This window comes from Helicoverpa zea, chromosome 11 (assembly GCF_022581195.2).
Source record: "Helicoverpa zea isolate HzStark_Cry1AcR chromosome 11, ilHelZeax1.1, whole genome shotgun sequence".
Classification (NCBI taxonomy): domain Eukaryota; kingdom Metazoa; phylum Arthropoda; class Insecta; order Lepidoptera; family Noctuidae; genus Helicoverpa; species Helicoverpa zea.
In genome coordinates, this window is record NC_061462.1 from 3186387 (window position 1) to 3208392 (window position 22006).

The 22006-nt window shown below is 35.3% G+C and overlaps 1 protein-coding gene across 1 annotated transcript in view; it reads left to right on the plus strand.

The window, feature by feature from the left end:
* The first annotated feature begins 9852 nt into the window (after nucleotides 1-9852).
* The window catches only part of LOC124634773, a 57230-nt gene continuing 45076 nt past the window's right edge, over nucleotides 9853-22006 (plus strand). The window contains exon 1 of the mRNA XM_047170448.1: nucleotides 9853-10101. The gene's annotated coding sequence lies outside the window, so the exon portion shown is untranslated. The remainder of the gene's footprint in view (nucleotides 10102-22006) is intronic.

The window sequence follows — 22006 nt, forward strand, 5'->3', positions numbered from 1 at the left end:
TAATATAATTATTTTTGTCTATTTAAAAACTGGCACTCAACTGTATCCGGTGAGACTGGAAGCCGACCCCAACATAATTGTAAAATACAAGGCAGATGACAATTTTTTTGATTCATTGGAGTACTTAAGTACTTTGTCAAATGCCCATACTCATGTCCAAATGCTCAAAATTATTTCGATAGTATCTGTATACGTTAACGACGAAGTAGGTACGCGCTCCATAAAAAGCAAGTGGCATTAGAATATACCCATACATAGCAAAGACATGATGGGTTTTAGATAATTGGAAGTGGTAAACAGGCACCGATGTTTATGGGGGTACTACTTCAGAAGCGGTAAAAGTTAAAGGAATTTTTCAATTTCTTCGTACAAATTGAAACTTAAAAGCTTAGTAACTATTGGAGATAGGACCACAAAACGAGACGAACAAATCAGCATTAGAATTCCTGCTTGACAAATTAGAAGTATTTTATTTTTTCTGAAAAGAAAAGTTAACTTTCTCAACAGATTTTACACTTACTGAAAAGGATTTTGTAAGTGTAACCAAATTCTTACATATTTATATTTCTTTACAAGAACGAAGAATACAGAAGTCTCCTACTAGACATATTAGTAAAACAAAATTCCACCTCATTTTCAATACAAACTAGCGTATCTGTGCCAAGTTTGCTGTGTCGTGGTGGCCTAGTAGGTAAAGGACCAACCTCTCAAGTATGAGGGCGCGGGTTCGATCCCAGGTCAGGCAAGTACCAATGCAACTTTTCTAAGTTTGTATGTACTTTCTAAGTATATCTTAGACACCAATGACTGTGTTTCGGATGGCACGTTAAACTGTAGGTCCCGGCTGTCATTGAACATCCTTGGCAGTCGTTACGGGTAGTCAGAAGCCAGTAAGTCTGACACCAGTCTAACCAAGGGGTATCAGGTTGCCCGGGTAACTGGGTGGAGGAGGTCAGATAGGCAGTCGCTTCTTGTAAAGCACTGGTACTCAGCTGAATCCGGTTAGACTGGAAGCCGACCCCAACATGATTGGGAAAAAGGCTCGGAGGATGATGTATCTGTGCCAAGTTACGTCACTAAAAACAATGCTTTGTCCATCTTCTTAACACGAGCGGAACCGCGAAATTAATTGCTATGTAACATCGACTGCTCTCGATTTATTTATATCGATTGTATCTCGATAGCGAATCGCGTTTTACATACATCATCGCGTGGTTTGTAGTGGTTGTACAACGCAGGATGAATGTAGAAGGTTAATAGTTTAATACTACTTAGCAATCAAGACCAAATATAGCATCTTTTCAGATTTTCATAAAAAAAATATCGAATAAATGAAAAGCCAAAGGGTTTTTTGATGCCATTTTATAATTGTTTTTATTGTATATGTATATAATTTTATTTTTTTGGTCATGTAAATACCTAGGTATAATTCATTATTAATTATTAATATTTTTTTTTGGTGGAAAAAAAAGCCAAAGAAGCAGAAATAATTGTTTCAAATCCAAAAACAACATCTTTTAGGAATTGTTGTCCAGAACAATAGGTATTGTTGATGTCATCAAAATATGGATGGAGCAAGAACCAAAATCTCAGTTCCTTTTTAGCACTGGCATCTGGATAACGTTAGCGTTCCCTAGAAACACCACAAATACCTGTTCATTCGACGAAAGTAAAAACAAAAGAAAGATGGCTGACGAGCATTCTTCTTCATCGTCATCTTCCGAGCCTTTTTCCCCAACTATGTTAGAGTCGGCTTCCAGTCTAACCGGGTGCAGCTGAGTACCAGTGTTTTACAAGGAGCGACTGCCTATCTGACCTCAACCAAATACCCCTTGGTTAGACAATCATCCATTGGAGCCATCTTCTTATTCAGCCAAATAGACCTTTTGTTTTCCAAGATTCAGTGTTAGTTGTTCCGTTACGAGCGATTAGTTACAATTATCGAGTCTAATTGCAACCCGGCGGGAAAAGTCGAGAAATAAAACAATGCGATTTTTTTGCAGTCGCGAGAATGATAGTCTTAGGTACTTAGTTACTGCTTTTTAACTGTCTTCAGGTATAATGGCGAGAAATAACGTTATTCAGATGTATTCTATATTTTTTATTACCCTTTGGTTGATTAATCTTGTGATTGCGATGCGACCAATTACTGCAGTGACTGCCGTTACAAATTTTTGATAGGGCTAAAATCGTTTTGTGGTTTTTAAGTAACTCTTCCAACTTCCTGCAACCGGATAAAAAATTATCCATGTAAAATCAAAATCAAAATCTTTTTATTTCACATAGGCCTTTGCAGGCACCTATGAAACGTCACATTAGTTGCACGGTTCCAAAAAGTTGGTCTCATGGAGAAGAACCGGCAAGAAACTCCATAGACACTCTTTTTAAAAAGTAATATAGTCACAGTACAAACAGTCTATTACATAACAATAGTAAGCTCACAGAATTATACAATGCAAGAAAGTTAAACTGTAAATCTATACAATGCAAAGGGAGAAGAAAAGTCGTTTAATTGCCAGGGAAGACACACATGGAGAGATGAGTTATCGCCATATAATATCTTTATCGTCAACAAAGTCTTGAATTTTATAATAAGCTTTTTTAATTAGGGTGGATTTTAAAGTGTTCTTAAATTTTATATCCGTGAGATCGGTTATACACTTAGGCAGCTTGTTGTAAAAACGGACACAATTCCCTAAAAACGATTTATTTGATTTCGTTAATCTGAATCTCGGAACTACTAGCTTGTGTTTGTTTCTTGTATTAATGGAATGTATATCACTTTTAACACTAAATTGATTTAAGTTTTTGCGTACGAACATGATATTTTCTAGTATATAAAGAGAAGGTAGTGTCAGTATGTCAATTTCTTTAAATAATTCTCTTAATGACTCGCGAGGGCCGAGGCCATAAATTGCACGAACTGCCCTTTTCTGGAGAACGAAGATTGAGTTTACGTCAGCCGCTGCCCCCCACAGTAAAATACCATAGGACATAATACAATGGAAGTAAGCGAAATACACGAGCCTAGCAGTAGCAACGTCAGTAATCTGTCTTATTTTTCTGACTGCATAAGCTGCGGAACTCAGCCTCTTTGACAGTGCTGAGATGTGGGCACCCCATTGCAATTTAGAGTCAATGGTGATGCCCAGGAAGACGGTTTGATTAATAACATCTAATTTATTATCGTCCAGAACGATATTGAGCCCTACTGGTGTTACATTAGGTAAAGAGAATTTAATGCATTTCGTTTTGGAAGAATTAAGAAGCAAGTTATTCGCGGCAAACCACTTGCTCAGAGTAACCAAGCTATCGTTTACGTCTATAGGACTAGATTCCTTTCTGTTAATTTTGAAGACAAGGGAAGTGTCATCAGCAAATAAAATAATATCAGAGATCACAGACATCATATACGGGAGATCATTTATATAAGCTAAGAATAAAAAGGGACCTAAAATTGAGCCCTGCGGCACGCCCATTTTTACTAATGACCCAGATGAAGTTGAGCCACTTACGTCCACTACTTGCTGTCTATTTGACAGATAAGAAAGGACGAGCGCGAGAGCTTTACCACGAATTCCGTAGTGGTTCAGCTTACAAATGAGAGTGTCATGGTCAACGCAATCGAACGCCTTAGAAAGGTCGCAGAAAATGCCCACAGCATCCCGCGAATCTTCCCAGGCGCTTAAGATTTGGGTGATCAATCTTGCACTTGCGTCAGTGGTAGACCTACCCTTTGTAAAGCCGTACTGACGGTCATGAAATATGTTGTTTAAATTAAAATGTCTTAACATCTGATCGAGCATGATCCTTTCGAAGATTTTGCTAAAGGCTGGAAGGATTGAAATAGGTCTGTAGTTGGAAGGGTTTTTCTTACAGCCTGATTTAAAGATAGGAACAATTTTGCTGAGTTTCATCAAGTCAGGGAAGATACCGTTGTCAATGCAAAGGTTAAAAATGTCACTAAGTATTGGGGCAACACTCTCAATAATGGAATTAATGACTGTGACAGAAAAGCCCCATAAGTCCTCAGTCTTTTTTAGATTTAAAGACTTGAATGCTCTTTTGATCGTGTAATCAGAGACATATTGAAACTACAAGTCAGGTATATTTCTACTGAAGTTCTGTCGAAGTAACGTCTCAGCTAATATTGAAGATGAATTAAGGGACTTGGTAACCTCTACGGGAATGTTTGAAAAAAAGGTGTCAAACGCATTGGCAACCTCTACCTTATCTGAGATAACAGCATTATCAATAACTAACCGCGGGTCAGCATCCCGCATTTTAGTTTGGCCGGTTTCAACATTTCTAATATTCCAGACCGTTTTAATTTTATTGTCTGATTTGGCTATTTTATTACTAATTGATTTCGACTTAGCCAAAATACATACCCTTTTAAATATCTTCGAGTAGTTCCTTACATAGTCATGAAAAGTTGGATCAGAAGTCAATGACCTTTCGTGGTACAAGTTATATAGGACATCCCTGCTTATCCTAATCCCTTTAGTAGACCATTCACTGAATTTAAATTTGTGAGTGATTTTAATAGTTTTTTTCGGACATGACTTATTAAGTTCCTGGCAGAGTGTATTTAATAAATGTTTAAATAGTTTATTTGGTTCTTTACAGTCCATGTTAATAGAATTTAATTTATCCGAAGTATTATCTTGAAATTTTTGCAAAGTTTTTTTGTTCAATGGTCTAAAAGTAATTATCTTATGTAATAAATTTATTTTATTAGTTTTAAAACTAACAAGCTGACCTTTGTGGTCCGACCGTACACCAGATATTAAGGAAGAATGTTCGATATTACTGTTATTAGTAAATATATTATCAATACAGGTACTAGAAGTAGCCGTAATTCTAGTGGGATCATTAAATAAATAATAAAGATTAAATGAATTAAATAACGCTAAAAGGTTACATTTATCAGATGACTCAGTGAGAAGATCTATGTTAAAATCACCACAAATATAGACTAATTTATTACTTTTAATAACTTTTGAGAGAATATCCTCCATATGAACGAGAAATAAAGAAAAATTTGATGCTGGTGGTCTATAAACGCATACTATTATATGGCTTTCTATCTCTGCACATGCTACTTCGCAGACGCGATCAACAGAGCCAGAGGTAATGTCTAATCTATTTTTAAATTTTAAATTACTCTTAGATAAAATTATTGTACCTCCACCCTCAGCTGAAACTCTGTTAAACACACTGGCTGTACTTCTTCAGGTTCTAGATTGTACCAATAAATTAATTCGTAACAGCACGAAAATGGACACAGCTACTTTTGCATTGTAATATGTATTGATAAGAAAAAACTAAGGAAGTTTTCCACAGATACGGAGGTTACAGTAACTATAAATAGCAAAAATTAGCACCTATATGTATATAATATTTAAATTTTTAATATTTACATTAATAATTTACAGAACCATATTCATCGAAAATACTTACATCCGCCAAACTGGTCCTTTTCCGTTCAAAAGGACCAGCTGCTAAATGCTGGAATTAGCAAGCTACATGATTGGCGTTTCAGAATAGAAACTAGTTCTTAAGTAAGATTATGTGTTTCCTCACTTAGAAAGTTGATAGGTTTTCCACAACTTAATTATAAACTGAGAGGCGAGATTCCGTAGTAACTATAGGTATTGTAGAGATGTAGTATTTAGTTAGAAACTTTTTCATTGTAAGGTTTTATTTATTATATTTGGTACTGCCCGCACAATCATTTTAAATTCGTTCTATGAAAAATAATAGATTAGATGACGATAAGTCAATAAAAAAATAATAAACACCAATACAAACTACTTTACAAGTACATACACACTCTCACGCACACACACATACCCAACAAACACACACACACACACACACAATAAGATAAGAATATAACATATTAATATATTTCAGTTTTTTTTTTTTTAGTAATAAGTATAGATTTAATAAAACTAAACTAGGTAATAAATAAGTACTGCAAACCTCTCCTACCTCTTTATGCTGTGCCCTACCGGGTCCATATTGTTTCCAATATATTGTTTAAACTTTATAAAAATACCACCTGTATTACATATGGAACGCAAATAAAGATTTGAATTTGACATTTAAATAAAACTACTTTTACGGATTTTATCGCGTTATATTAATATTATTTAATCACGACGTTTCGGATCCTTTACAGCATCCATGGTCACGGGCAGACTAAGGTGTTGGTCGTCTTGATATATTAGTTACAAACAGCTACCCTACATTTTGTTGATTATTATTGACAATCCGATTCACGCAAAACGAGCTCACTGTATCCATAGGTCGTACCGACCGGTCGTAAACGTCGGGATTAAATAATATTAATATAACGCGATAAAATCCGTAAAAGTAGTTTTATTTAAATGTCTAATATTCGCGTAAGTGTCAGAAATCAATTTGAATTTGAATTTGAATTTAGGATTTTTATACTGAAGTATGTCACTTCACCACTCGAGCCCGTACAATAAACGTCGTGATCTTGAATCGAGTTTTTCATTTGAGCAAGCGAATAGTCTCCCGGTCCTACAGTACTATCAGTAGAGATTTACTAATTCAATACTTATAATTAAGTAAGTACCTATTATGCATCCAATTCCTTACATGATTTCTGCATCTTTTGATAATGTTTATTGAGGATACCTCAAGAATATACAAGATAGTTTAATCCATTTCAATGAGGTAGCTCCTTTAGGAAGCAAAAGGAACCACGTTATACAAACACTTTGATTTGAATTTTCAATACCATCCTTTGAGCTACCGTGACAGGTAAAACTAAAACCTTAAACAATCAATGTATGCGGCAGCCTGTCATTATATAGGTGATTTATATGACCTTCAAAAGGTTACAATTAAAAATAAACATAGTTTTTTTCCCTTAATTAAGTAAATCGATTTTTGTTATCGTTCACACAGGATTTAATAATGAGGTGTTATCTAATAAATTATCTGGTTGAAGGTCGGTTAAAACATTGTTATATTAGTTCTATTGTTGTTATTGAGAATGCGCTAAATAAATAATGTCGGGACACCTTTTCACACACGGTCGGTTAGCCCCATGGTAAGTTATTAATTAACTTGTGTTATGGGTGCTAACATAACTGATAAACTACATATAGCTACATATATATGTTATGGACCATGTGATTAATTCGGGCATTATTTATAATGCCCGAGCATTATGAATAATGTCTAGCTTTATCGGGCCAAGTGATTAATAACTATCTTAATTATTTATCACATTGTACGGGCATTATTATACTGCTACATAATAGTTGGGCAATTTGATAATAAAGCTATATTTTATGCGGTGCGAGGGTGGCAGTTGTTCTAATGAATAAATCCTGTTACTTGCTACATATTTTATGATTATTGTTTTAAATTATATGTTCTATTTTAATGGGAAATTATAAGTCTAGCCACAAAATTATTAATTGGACAATTGTCTTCTAATTTACTAACTCTGATCTCATTTTTCTTGGCTCGTTTTTTTTTAATGGTAGAATTTAATTTGGATTCAAAACATTGTATTAAAAATTTAACTTAGTGACGAAAATGAATCGCTGCAAAACCGACTCCACGTAGTCTTGTCTGCCCTACCCCTAGAGTGCAATTCAAACCGCGTAGGCGCGGAGGGGCGAGGCGGCCTGCGAGGTGAGGCGCAGATAGTTGAAGCGCTCGCCGCCGCGGCTGAGGCTGGCCGGCTGAGCCGGCCAGCAAGCCGAAGCTGCGGTGATGAGCGTGAAAACCATCTGCGACGATAAGCTCGCATGGGACCGCCGGAGCCCCGCAGCGCCGGAGCCGTGACAGAAGCCATGCTTGCTGCATGTTGCATGCTTACTTCCATGCATAAATATATTTTATGATGTCATTTAAGGCAGAAGTCCTTCATAATTAATCCAAATCATGAGGCTGATTATTTAAGTGGTTTAATATTTAGTTTATTTTAAGTTAAATGTCAATAACAATAAAAAAAAGAAATTAAATATGTTTGTATTACTTTTCCCAAAAGGTTACGGGCAATATGTATAGTGCCCGGTCAATTTGAATAATTATTATCAAATTGCACTCTCATATTGGGCATTTTTCATAATGACCGGGCATTATGTATACTGCCCAATTTATCACTTGGTCCATAACATATACATATTAATAAATACATATTGTAACACCCAGACCACGGCCAACAAGCATGCTCATCACACAAATGTCGACCGAACCGGGAATCGAACCCGGGACCTCAGGTTCGGCGGTCCGGCTTGGTGACCATTGCGCCATCGAGGTCGTCTTAAATTCGTCTAAAGGGCATGGCCTTTAATAACTAGTGTAGGTATATTTATTAACTAAACCTAGTGACTCCTAAGCTCTTATGTTTGTCATGTAGGTATATTTATTAAGAGTGATATCTGATAAGCGGTACTGTTGGAAGTTATTGGGATCCTATAAAGGAAAAGTTGTTATTTAGTGATTATTTTTCCGACCCAAATATCGACCAATAGAATTGCACCATTCGACGTCACGTGGTACAACCTACATGGTATTATACTGATTATTTTTCCGACCCAAATATCGACCAATAGAATTGCACCATTCGACGTCACGTGGTACAACCTACATGGTATTATACTGAAAATTTTTTGAATATTTTCTCTGGTCGTTGCTACGTCAAACTGACAGGTTGTGGCCGACATTTGGGACGGAAAAATAATCTCCCGAATACCACACGAGCTTCATAATTATCTGGCATTTCCCTCAAGGTTCCCTGCAAACAAATAAAGTCGTCAAGTTTTTCAGGAAAAATCACTCGCGCTTCGCGCTCTTTATTTTTTAACCTGAAAAACTTGACTCCTTCATTTGTTTGCAACGAACCTATCGGAAAATACCCGATAATTTTGAAGCTCTTGTGGTATTATAAGTGAAAACTTCATAAAAGTTTTTAATGGTACCAAGTCTTTAATCCCGACATCTATTATCAACTCATTGAATTTGAACTTCTGTCTAATAGTATTAATTAAGCTTTTTATCCATGTAAAATAATTTCAATCTAATTAGAACATACTTTAAACATTAGTTACTAATGTTACGAAATAATATACCCATCCTTCGATGCTGGATGGAGTGAAAAATAACGCTTTGCCAAAGTAAAGACTTTACAACTACAGAAGTACAAAAATACACAATTTTCATAATGTGATCTGAAGCGTTAAAAAATGATGTACCTACACAAATAACTCTATTATTAAACCGTTACAGTATGTAATAAAAACTTTAAACAACGGTAAATTTATACTACAGAAGCGCATAAGTGCCACTTCTAGCACTTCACAAATAATGACCATATTCTAAAAACACACTAATTACTGAAAGAAAGACACAACTGTTCTACATTCTTTCGCAACACAAACTACGTAATCAATGTCAAAATGAGAACAAACGCCAAAACTATAACGTTTACTCTAATAATTATGCAAGTATTACGGAAACAAAAGAAATGTGGGAGTTTGTTACGCAAAAATTCGGAAGTCACACACTAACTGTAGACTGTAGACTGTCCGGCTGACGGCTTTCATGCAAGATCACAACGTTTTCTATGCTTGTTTACAATTATTATGCTCATTCCAACCATTGGTACTTGCACTTTCGAATCGACGCGAATGACTAAGTAAGTCTGTAAAACTTTCTCTCTTTTAACATGTTACCTATAACGTCCATCCAATGGAGCTTCTTCTGATCTCCGATTTGTTTTCTTCCATTTTTAATTTCATTTGTCGTGACGTCACAGCGATTGTACTGCTTCAATGCCGCCAGTCATTTGCGTTCTAACATGAGACCAACGCGGCCGCATTCGCCGTTCATAGCAATACCATAACAGCTAACAGCGCGTTCGCTGCGTTACGCGAAAATCTCTTCGGTATTCACGGTAACGTTGTAACGTTAACGCGCGCGTTTTCAGTTTTGCTATCGTTTCGTGTGTTGATAAGGATTCTGTTTTACGTTTTTCTGTTGTGACTGATGGGGGATTGTGAGAAAATTGTGGCGTTTGCAGGAAATGGAGTGTCATTAGCGTAAAAGGTAAGTTAAGGCGGTTTTTGTTTCTTATTAATGATTGTTTTTGTTTTGTTAGAAAAAGATCGTTGGTACTCGGTTAGACCGCGAGTTGTTGTAGTACCGAAGTTTACAAAACTCTTGCTGAGCGCTCTGTATTTACTTTTAAAAGGAAACTTCGTGTTTCGAATTACAATCGGTGTTAGTTTAATAATAAACATAAACTATAAGTGAAAACTTTTACAGCTGTACCTGTAGAACTCTGAATTGGTGCTTGTTGTGAAGTTTATGAAACTGCTCTTGTTTCTACGCACACAAACGTACTCGAAGGTAATAATTAGGTAAACCATAATTAAAAGCCGGTCAAACTTAAATAACATGCTTCTTATTTAGTACGCGCTAATCTCAAGAACTAGGTACTGACCCGACCTAAAGATTCTTTCAGTGATATTTTATTTATTTATTTATTCTTAGAGAAGGCTTACGGACTAATCACAATATTATAAGTAACATATTATAAAACGAAATTGCCAACAACAAGCCTCCACAGATAATTTCAACCTATCGATATAGTGTTTACAGAACAGAACTCTTCAGGTCTCTCCAGTCCTGAAGCCATAGCGCTGGATAACGCACTTCTTCCAGTCTGCTCCGATTTCCGGTATCTCGGTTCGCTTATTCAGGGCGATGGCGAAATAGATCGGACAGTTACGCACAGAATTAACGCAGGATGGATGAAATGGCGGCAGGTAACGGGAACAACTTGTGACCCTCGTATTCCCCTTAAAGTTAAGGGGAAAATTTACAAGAGTATGGTCAGGCCTGCTGTCTTGTATGGATCAGAGTGCTGGCCCACAAAAGCGACGAATGAAACACAATTGCATGCGGCAGAGATGAGAATGTTAAGAGGTATGTGTGGAGTTACGCGAATGGATAGAGTGAGGAATGAGTATATAAGAGGAAGTTTGAAAGTAGCACCGGTATCAGAAAAACTGCGTGGAAACCGGCTGTCGTGGTATGGGCATGTGATGCGGAGGGATGAGAGTCATGTTGTGAGGAAGGTGATGAGTATGAACGTGGACGGATATAGTGGAAGAGGAAGACCAAAGAAACGATGGATGGATTGTGTGAAAGTAGATATGGTAAGAAAGAATGTTACTTGTGAGATGACGGCAGATAGAAGAGTATGGAAGAAGAAAACATGCTGCGCCGACCCCAAATAAAATTGGGATAAGGGCAGGAGGATGATGTTTACAGAACAGAACATTTTATATTATATAGAAGATGGTTAGATAGGCTGTTTTTTACCCTGGTAATTTAACTAGTTCCCACAAAATGCGGCATGGAATAGAATCGCCGGCAAAAGCCAGTCTTGCTATAAAAAAGAAACCTTAAATACTTCATCAATATACTTCCTCTTTTACCATGAAATAAACAACATAATTTACATACCTTAAAACCACCATCGCCTTTGAGCCCTTTTAACCAAAGGGTAGACTAACTCAAGGTCAAATTCCTTCGCGGTGTGTACCAAAGGAATTTGACCGACGTCATTAGAACAAGAGTAGGTATACTGATGTTCTTACCTACGTATGAAGGTAAGGTTTATTACTGAAAAACAATTGAAGAGTTGTAAATCGTAAACTAAAAAAAACTGTCTGTAAGATTATGGTCGTTGCTATTTCGTCTTGTAAGAGACAATCGCTATCTCATAATTTGCCTAGCCGTTTCCTTACTTTGATAGTGGACTTATGCCCATTTTCACAAACAATCTCTTAATCTAAGTGCCACTTAGAATAAGGGCTCTCCCAATTTTGACATAAATAACTATGGATAAGGGATACCTAAACTTTGGTGAAAACGAAATTCTTATTAAGTGTTCCGTAAATGCTCTTAGGGGATCCCTTAATTTAGGTATTTGTTGGTGAAAATGGTCACTACAGGCTAATAGGATAATAGAAATATAAAAAGATTAAACTCACCTATTTTATAATTATGTATATTGGATTATTAATTTCAATAAGCAAAAATAAAAAGATCTTAAACTACTGTTTACCCAAATGCATGCTTGGATTTTTTTACTCATTAAATCTAACCCTACCTGTCCTTCCTGTACGGTAACTTTATTTTAATAATATATTTTTTTAATCTAATAATAATAATATCTAGGAAAGATAGATCAAAATTAAACATGTATCCCATTTTATCCCAAAATCAATAATTCCCATTAATATTGTACACTACATTGCAACAAAACGTAGCACAAAAAATAAACACAGATTAGTATAATCATGTTATCGTGACTCTGCACTGTAAACAGTTCCACCGTGAACAATTTACGTAGGTTCGGTCCACATTGAAAACAACGTGACCCAATGATATTTAACTATTTACTGTAGTATTCATGTATAATGCTTATGGTAGAACTACGCCCGTGGATAAAGACATTAGTGACGATGAAATTACTAGGTACAAGTTACTTATCGGTGCCATGGTTGGCCTTCAAATGTGGAAGCATGTAGTATCAACAATTACGTAGTTTTTATTGCATGAGTATTTGATAACTTCACACTGGATATTAAATAATCGTAATCTTAGTCAAGCAGTCGCCCAGAGCGCCATGTTCGAGGTTGAGGGAATAGAGAGTGCATCTGTGTCTGCGCAAAAGCTGGTGCACCATATTATGGCTTGCGCAAATTTCTGATCTCCTTTTGGAGTTCAGCGATGGCCAAGAATTGGTCTGGACTATTAGTATTGATAAACTTTCCTATGTTTGTAGGCGGATTCCAGGCTATCAAGCTGAAGCCTAAACATAAAGTTAATCACAGTTTTTCTTAATAGTTTTAACAATACTTCTTAAAGAGTAGTTTAATGTAAATGGTTTTAATTGTACCACACAGGTGTGTCCCGGACACATAACACACACATTAATACCAATGACACACATGAATGCAAAGCCAAGGTCACTTCCCGAATCTTTTCATAGTACACAGCCGCCATGATGAAACACATTATAAATAAGATAATTGTCATTACAATAGATACCATGGCTGGCGGTCACGATTATTAAAGGAACTCGTTTTTTTTGCAACTTAGTGTAATATGGTTGAAGTGGTCAGTGAACTTTGCAATGTCGGTGCTTAATATGGATTGAACTTTGTAATTATCGTTTTGGGACTTTGTTCAAGTTATGATGGACAGAATCTAAGTTTTATTTATTGCAAAAGATTTAAACTTGGCTTTCGTAAACTCCATTTACTGTTTGTGTTGTTTAAACGTTGCTTATCTGGAAATTTGTCGTACCAGTATTTGGTTAAATATTTATAACCTACTTCATTCATGTAACCTTTCATATATTTTCTTACAAAAATATTCAAGATTCACTTTAACAAAGTTCTTCAGAACCTCAAAATCTGCAGATAATTTCATCAAGAGAAAATCCAAAAACATTTTAACTTTGAACCCAAACTGACCTAAGTAACTTAGCACCTTTTGCAACTACACTTCATTCATTGATCAACCACCAAATTTCCTCAACCAACAAGGAAATAGTCTAAGAGTTACATTTCATAATAGCACCCTATTTACTCTATAAAACTCTTTACAGTTTAAAACACGATTAGTCAAGGTTAGTCTAGCTTGAAACCATTGTGTCACTGAACTGTAAGTCGAAATAGATCTATACAGTATTTACTTAATTGAATAGAATCTTTTTTGTTAGTACACTTTGTTGTCTGTTAATACAATAGATGACAATAGATGTCTTCATATTAGCACATTGTTGATCGTCTACTGTTATGTGGATTGTTGTTTTGGTAATGATTTAATGTTGCGTATTAGCGCCATTATTTAGGGCTATGAGCAACTGTTTTAAGTATTTAGTGGAGTCTCAATTTCATTTTTATGTTTGCTTAGATTCTTTCCTTACTATGTTGTAGTCGGCTTAAAGTCTAACTAGATGTAGCTGAGTATTATTGTTAAACATGCAAAAACGTGCTTAAAAATCTGACTTCCTAAGCCCAATTACTTGGGCGAGACTATGTATTTAACGGCCAGTTTTTTCATCAAAAGTTAAAGTTAAAGTAATGTCTAAAGTAACGGTCAAATACGTTTTTTCAAGGCTAAAGTGACAGCAAAACTAATAGAAAAATTGAATTTGACCGTTACTTTTATTTTAGACATTACTTTGACTTTTACTTTGGCTTTAACTTTTGATGAAGAAACTGGCCGTAAGTCTTTTAGTGATACTGGCTGGCAGACTTTCAAGATTCTGACTACTCGCAAACTTGATACTGCCAAGATGAACAAATGACAACCGGGACCAACAATTTAATGTGCTTTTTTCTAAAAAATTAAGAACGCATTATGACATAGATGGTCAACCATCCAGCCACAAAATTAAAATCATCACCTTTAGATCTTAACATCTTATTAAATTAACGTTTAACACTGTTAAACAGACCGAATATAAATAGTTTTTGGCATAATAGATAGTTATTATGTTCCGGGCAACCTTTCTAGCATCTGAAGCTATTTATTAAAGTGTTACATCAATGCCTTATCTTATTACATTATAATTATTTACCAATTTCGTCTAGATATTACAATCGCCTAGTATTGTAGTGTCGTTCACCTCAATAAGATTGCCAATGTTTTGTAACTGACATTATTATCTAGAATAATCTTAAATAGGAATTATAGATGGTGGAATTTAATCTGATGGAGCTGTCCTACTTTTGTATAATGAAGTGGTCACCCTACCCTTCTATTACTCTTTCTTATTATTGTAACTATTTAATTGTTAAATCATTATATGGTATTGCTATGTTAAACGCGAGAAACAAAGTCTAAATGGAATAACTTCTTTATTAATCCTACTAATTTAATTAAGAGGAAACATTTTTCGGTTGTTTGTGCAACAGAAGTTTGTAAAGGTTTCGGAACTACTGAAACGAATTGTAAAAATATTTTACTATTGGCAGGCTGTTCAACAGTAACGGAGGCTATATTTTGTGTGGGTACGGAAAGAAACTGCGGGGAAACAGCTAGTTACCTAACATAATTAAATGACTATTTTCCATCGTAAGATAAACTTCATCTAGCTTTTATGATAATTATGTTTTCTTGTTATAACTGTCACTTGATTACAGTACTTTACAACTTCAGTAGTAAAAGCAAAGATTTCTTATATTTTAATCATCATTAATTTTATTTAAATTATGCATGGTAATTACTAATTATGGTTTGGCTTTCTACTATGGTAGTTTTCATTTTGCTTGTGCGCATTTTCTATGTATAGAAATCATAATAATATTAACATAATGACACACTATTATTTCAACTACTTGTTTTATAATTCAGCCCTATCATCATCACATTAATATGAAACTATAGTTCGGCCATTCAGAGAATGCGTTCCTGACACGTCGCGATTGAACTGACGACGTAACTTTGCAATGGCGTTGCAGTTACGATAAAAATATTTTTGCTGGTTGTTTACCGTTTTAACAATTGAGGAGCATTAAAACAACATTATTATATCAATAATCAATGAATGTAGTTACGTCGTCAGTTCAATCGCGACGTGTCAGGAACGCATTCTCTGAATGGCCGAACTATAATTAGAAATCGCCAATAGTAATAAAAGTAAAAACACACAATTAAAATAATACAAGCCAATAAAAAAGAACTTATTTTTTTCTTTTATCGAAGAAAAAAATAATGTTAACTCAATTAATTATTTGCAATAAAAATTAGCAGTACCTATCATAAAAAAAAAAACTTCAGTAATTTTAACGACGCCTTACAAAGCAAATAAACCGGCCAAGTGCGAGTCGGACTCGCGCACCGAGGGTTCCGTACAAATGCTGTATAGATAAAAAGTGAGTTTCGCGCCAACCGTTCAGTTTAGAACAATCATAGTTATGGTAATTTCGTGAGAGTCAAAATAGTTAATATTTTTTATTTTATAATATAACTAAAATAGTAGGCCAGTACCTTGTAAAAGTTATTTATATACAACATTTTATAGTCATCATTCAGAAATCTGATTGAAAATAACTAATTATGTCTTAAAGGTCATGGGGCATATCTGACCCGCTTTGTAAAAAGTGGCGGACATGAATCAAAGTCGTTTTAAATCGTGGAGAATGGTATGACGTTTCTTTGAATATAAATATTTTATTAAAATTCCATGGAGACGAATGTCCAGGATCGTTTGAAAAATATAAAAGACAAGCAGTTTCAGAGGATTGTACAGGTTGCAATGCTAGTTTTTATTGGTAAAGACATTTCATAAAGAAGGAAGGTGCCAATCCGGATGACCAGGATCTGATGAGGATCTGGAAACCCAGAGAAATCGAGGGCAATTCTTGAATATTGTAGGCACGCATCGAGTCATAACCAGACATGTGAGTGTATTTTTGAGGGTACTGGTAAACTGAAGGTTTGGAGCTGATTTGATTATGGAGACTACAGAGAGTCAAGGGAACTCCCGAACGGTATGTTGCAACTACCACGTGTTTGGGCTTATTTTATTCGTATTGGCGAAGACTTTCCACAAAGATAGGTTTGACTGCCATTGTGGGATCGACAGCTAAGATCAGATATAGTTATGGGAACTCCTTTACAATTTATAACGTAACCTTGTGTTGGAGCTTATTTTATTTTAGGTGATGAGAATTCACTACTAACTTGGGTTAAAGCAGCCATTGCAGGAATGGGATCTTTTATTTTTGAGGGATTAATCACCTAAAGAGCCCCAGTTTCAGGTTTTTTTCCGCCTGGTTTCTAGAGCCTTGACAAAAGTGTAATTCTGTCCCTTTCTTTGTTTTATAAAGTCGGCATTATTTTATTTTGTAGCATTTTACAAACAAATCCAACTTCAAACATATAAAAAAGCAACAAGAAAACAAAAGCAAGAAAGAAATTAAAAAGATGTTAGATGCATCGGTCTAGAAGTCGGTGTCTAGAGGATGCATCTATATTTATTTAACCACCGAGATCTAGACCGATGCATATAAACAGTTTTCTTGTTGTTTTAGAAGTTGTTTTTTTTTTGTAAAAAGTTTTTATTTTTATAACTTTTGTGAAAAGTTCTCGTCAATACGAATAATATAAGCCCAAACACGACGTAACTAAAACATACTGTTGAGGAGTTCTCTCGACTTTCTCACGTCTCCATCATCAGGTAAGCTCTAAACCTTCACTGTTTGACAGTATCACCAGACATACATCTGAGAATCAAGTTTTAATCCTATGCATGCCTACAATTTCTGATAGTTGCCCTCGATTTCTCACGATTTCCATCATCAGATCCTGACCTGATGACAATGGAAATAAACGGCGAGTATACTCTTTCACTACAAAGAAATGATTTCTCAATTCCGTCAAACTTGGTCGTTTAAATTCCCCATTGAAATGAGGAAAATATTTAATGTTTACACCTGATTTTCTCTAGATTCCCATGGTTCACATTGATGCGACTAATGCCATAGTAAATCAGAGCCTTTATCATTATACTGTGCTATATTTCGTTCGTATCCGCCGTGGGTATGGTTTTCATACTAAGGTACCCAATGACCATTGAATGATTTAAAATTTTTCACAGTTTAGAGGCCATTATATTTAAGAAGTGTTTGATATGAATTTCACTTTTTATTCAAAACGTTAATATCTCTACGCGTTCATGTGAAAAAGGGTAGGTAGTAAGTTTATAATTATTAAAAAAATATTTTATGTCATGTAAGCAAAAATAATATTTTAATATTTTATGTAACTTCAAATTTATCATTTTCGCAATTTTTCCTTTATCTGTACTATATAACGTTGCTTCGTGCCGAATTTTAAGATTCTGAGTTCACGGGAAGTACCTTGTAGGTTTTGATTCCCTAGCGTGTGACGGAAATTCGTCTAAGGTGTCGGTAAAACTGCTGTATCTTTTGATCGCGTTAACTTAGAAGTTTGATTTTTTCATTGCTTAAAGGGACAATAGACCTAGGTATTTGGTATAAATTTCAATTTGGTACCTTTATTCGTTCGTGAGAAATAAGGTAGTAAGTTTCATTTTATTAAAATATTTTTTTTATATTATATAACAAAAAAAATGAGATTTTCGCAATTTTTCCTATATTTGCATTATATAACAATGCTTCATGCCAAATTTCAAGATTCTGAGTTTACGGGAAGTACCCTGTAGGTTTTGATTCCTTTGCGAGTGTCGAGAATTTGTTGAAAATATCGACATAATCGGTTGTATCTTTTGATTGGCTTGGCTTAGAAGCTTGATATTTTCACAGCCTAAAGGGACAATAGACCCGAGTATTTCATGTGAATTTCAGCTTGATACGTCCACGCGTTCTTAAGATAAAGGGTCTTGACAGACAGACAGACAGACAGACAGACAGACAGACAGACAGACAGACGGACAACAAAGTGATCCTATAAGGGTTCCGTTTTTTCCTTTCGAGGTACGGAACCCTAAAAAAAAAACATTATAATTAGCAAAGAAGCGACAATATTATCAATAATTTTCTCGTACACTTAATTGCAAAATCCTCATAAGCATTTACAGTTGGTTGCATTAACATACTTTGTACCGGCGGCGGCGCTACTTACCGACAGAATTTTAATACCGTTATGTAAAGGTGCATTTGCACTTGCATTGATGCGACAAAATATGCGTCATACTGTGTACAGCTCGTGGCTTTGGTCACATTTTTTTCAGGTGAAGATATGGCCCGAATATGTGAAAATTTAATGATTAGAAAAAAATAATCCACTTTAAATAAATGAAAATAATTATTAAATTATTTTTAACCTTTAGGAAGTCCTTCTTTTCCTTTTTTGTGGAAAATTATCAAATATTTCCGCTGCGGTTACAGCGTGAGGGAGTGTCAGACTCTTACTCAATAAAACCCACCATGTTCCCTCTTAAGCTCTTTGTGTACCAGAGCCGCGGTAACTGTTTCGAACAATAGTATAAATATTATAATTCATTTAATTCCCGATTCCAATATACGCTGATATTCCGTAAATAAACTTCCGAAAGACGTATTGACAGTACAACGTCAAAGTTATTTAAATACAAAGGTTTTGGTGTTTTTTTTTTTTGATGGCAATCTTTTTATAACAAGTATTTTTATGCCATTTCAAAAATATACAGCACAAATTGTAAGTAGGCTTAATATAATCGCGTTTTGAATACGTGTAAATTGTTACATAGCCTTAATGACAACGTCAAAGTAGCCATGAAATGACTGAAGGAAAAAACGGGGATAAACTATAAAGCAGAAATGAATACATGACGGAAAGTTAATAAAAATACTTATTACTTTCATTAAACAAAAGCAACAAAAACTTTAATTAATCCGTCAGAAGTATGTCAAAATAAAAAACACCCAACCGATTAAAAGATCCGATTTCTCGATACAGTAAAATCGATATCGGAATCGGAACTCGTTTTATGTAACAATAAATACAGTTTATGTGCGTACGACACGAAAATATCGTTAATAACGATTCGAAATGAAATAAGTATAATATTTATTAAAATGGTTGTCCATGAAATAAGTCGTAAAAGTTTGTTGTATTTTGAAATCTCATCTGTAGAGAGAAAATTGAAGTACTTAAACAAAAGAGGCATGAAGAACGAAATGACTAGCGGAGATGTCATAACGCAAAATCTCCTAAGAAAGTAGCGCGCCAAAATGCGGTTGTTCGGGCGTTAAGGTACGTTACTAGCTCTGTCCCTACACACCATATGGAACCCGCCCATTATTTTCAAAATAAAAACACCAGTCAACAAGGACCAATCTTTGACAGTTCGGTTTCAATTTGACAAGGAATCGTAGCGTCTCGTTAGTCCTAGTAACTGGTCACACCTTCTGTACGTTACTTGACCTATAAGAAGGTGCCTGACCTACCTTCCTTGTAGCATCTCCACTATCTTTTCTTCCTCCGTGGAAAGAGGATGTAAAAATGAAATATGTACACAGCAATTATATAAAATAATTAAAATTTTAATACGTTCTGTAGGAAATGGCTTTACGGTGCGCTGTCGACCTCGTCGTATGCAGATAAATTATTATAGTATTTTTCTGTTGGAGCGGTTCCTGTTCAGCTGTTGTAATACAGCGTAATTAAATATATTTCTGAATATATACGAATCTTCCCTATTTCTGTATATTTAATTATTCCTGATCTGAATGAGATTTTGCAATAGTGAGAATAGAAAAAGAAAGAACTTTCGAAAGAAAAAGAGGAAGAAGCGAGAGTAAATACAGAATCCGCAACATTCTTGATAGAGTGGCTTTCTTTTATTAGGCTCAGACACGACTAAAGCGCAAAAACCGCAAGTTTAATAAAAAATATGTCAATTATACGACCCGTGACTGTTACAAAAAATATTCATACTTCTAATATTCATAAAGCTCCAACTATTGTGATGTGCTGTAAAGAAAACCAGTTTTATCTGTCAATTAGGCTTCACCAGCCTAAATAAGTGGCGGCAAAGTCGCATTAGTCACCGCGCCGCGTCCGATACAATTGGGCAGACAGGCAGCGAATCGTATTGGATCTACTATGAAGAGCTACGGGAAATATAGATGGTCTAAAATGTCTGAACAAAGAGCCTCATTTGGTCTTTAATGTAGAAGGTAAAATTTTACTGCGTTGATAATCGCGAAAGAACTTTTAGCATGCAGATTTCTTTTCTTTAAACATTTTTTGATACATAGATAGTTTTTTCGACACGTTTACTACTACTACACACTAATGACAAGTTTACTAGCTTAATTCAGCAGTTTTTTTTTTCTGACTGCCTACTGAAAAATTGTTATTGTGTTTGTCGCGTTATTACTCCTTCCCAGCAAAAACATGTAGGAATACGTGAAAGGCAGGCTTTTGGATTCCAGGTTGCGGTCACAAAAAAAAAGTGAATAAATGTTTTTAAGATGGAAGTTCCAAAAAGAAGAAGAACTTCCAAAAAAAAGATGGAAGTTCGACATAAAAACTATATCCTTCAAGGTTGTTCTTTTCCAATTTCCAATGAATCTGAACATCAAAATCTACTCTGAGTGCATCATGCATACTTTAGTGTTCTAGCTAAAGCGTGTAAAACAGACAGTTATTTTCGCACCCATCATATGATTTATTTAAGTAGGTTACGATACAACAATATGTTGTTAAACTTTGAAATGACCAGTTATTTTCAAATACCTATAGCTAGTCAGGTCTGCCTAGTGACATCGATCCATGGAAAACCAAATGATTAGCGGAGGTGCCATAACAGAAAAAAGCCTAAGAAAGAAGCGCGCCAAAATGCGGATAAGCGGGGGACCGGGGAACGTTACTGTTTTCGCCTTTACACACCTTCATTGGACCCGACCATGTCTCTGACTGACTATGTCTCAAAGAACCTAAAAGCTTTGTTAGTTCACTCGTAACTGATCATTTTGGTCATGCCTACCGTACGAATTTGACCTAGAAGAAGACGCCTGACCTACCTGCCTTATGGCATTTCCTCTCATCTTTCCTTGCTCCGTGCATCAAACGCAGAATTGTACACATTGGTACACATGCACTGTGAAGGACTATTGTCAGCTTTGCTTTGACACAAACGGAGTTGCGTTTCGAAAGTGTGGAACGTGGTTGCCCGATATTCTAAGTTTGAAATATGTCTGTACAGTCAACTGCACAAGGTGTTTGTTGGTTTTATTTCTACAAAAGTTTAAAACCGTAGTTGATAATTTCTCTGTTTTAATCAAACTTGAAATTTTTAATTTTAGATTAGATAATAATTAACTTTTAATTATGACGTTTAGCTAGTTTTATACTACCTATGTTGATGCAAACTAAATTGCAAAGATGCGGATTGGAGGCGTAACATTACCTTTGATGAAAGAGTATAAACGTTTTATCGGTGACTGTACTG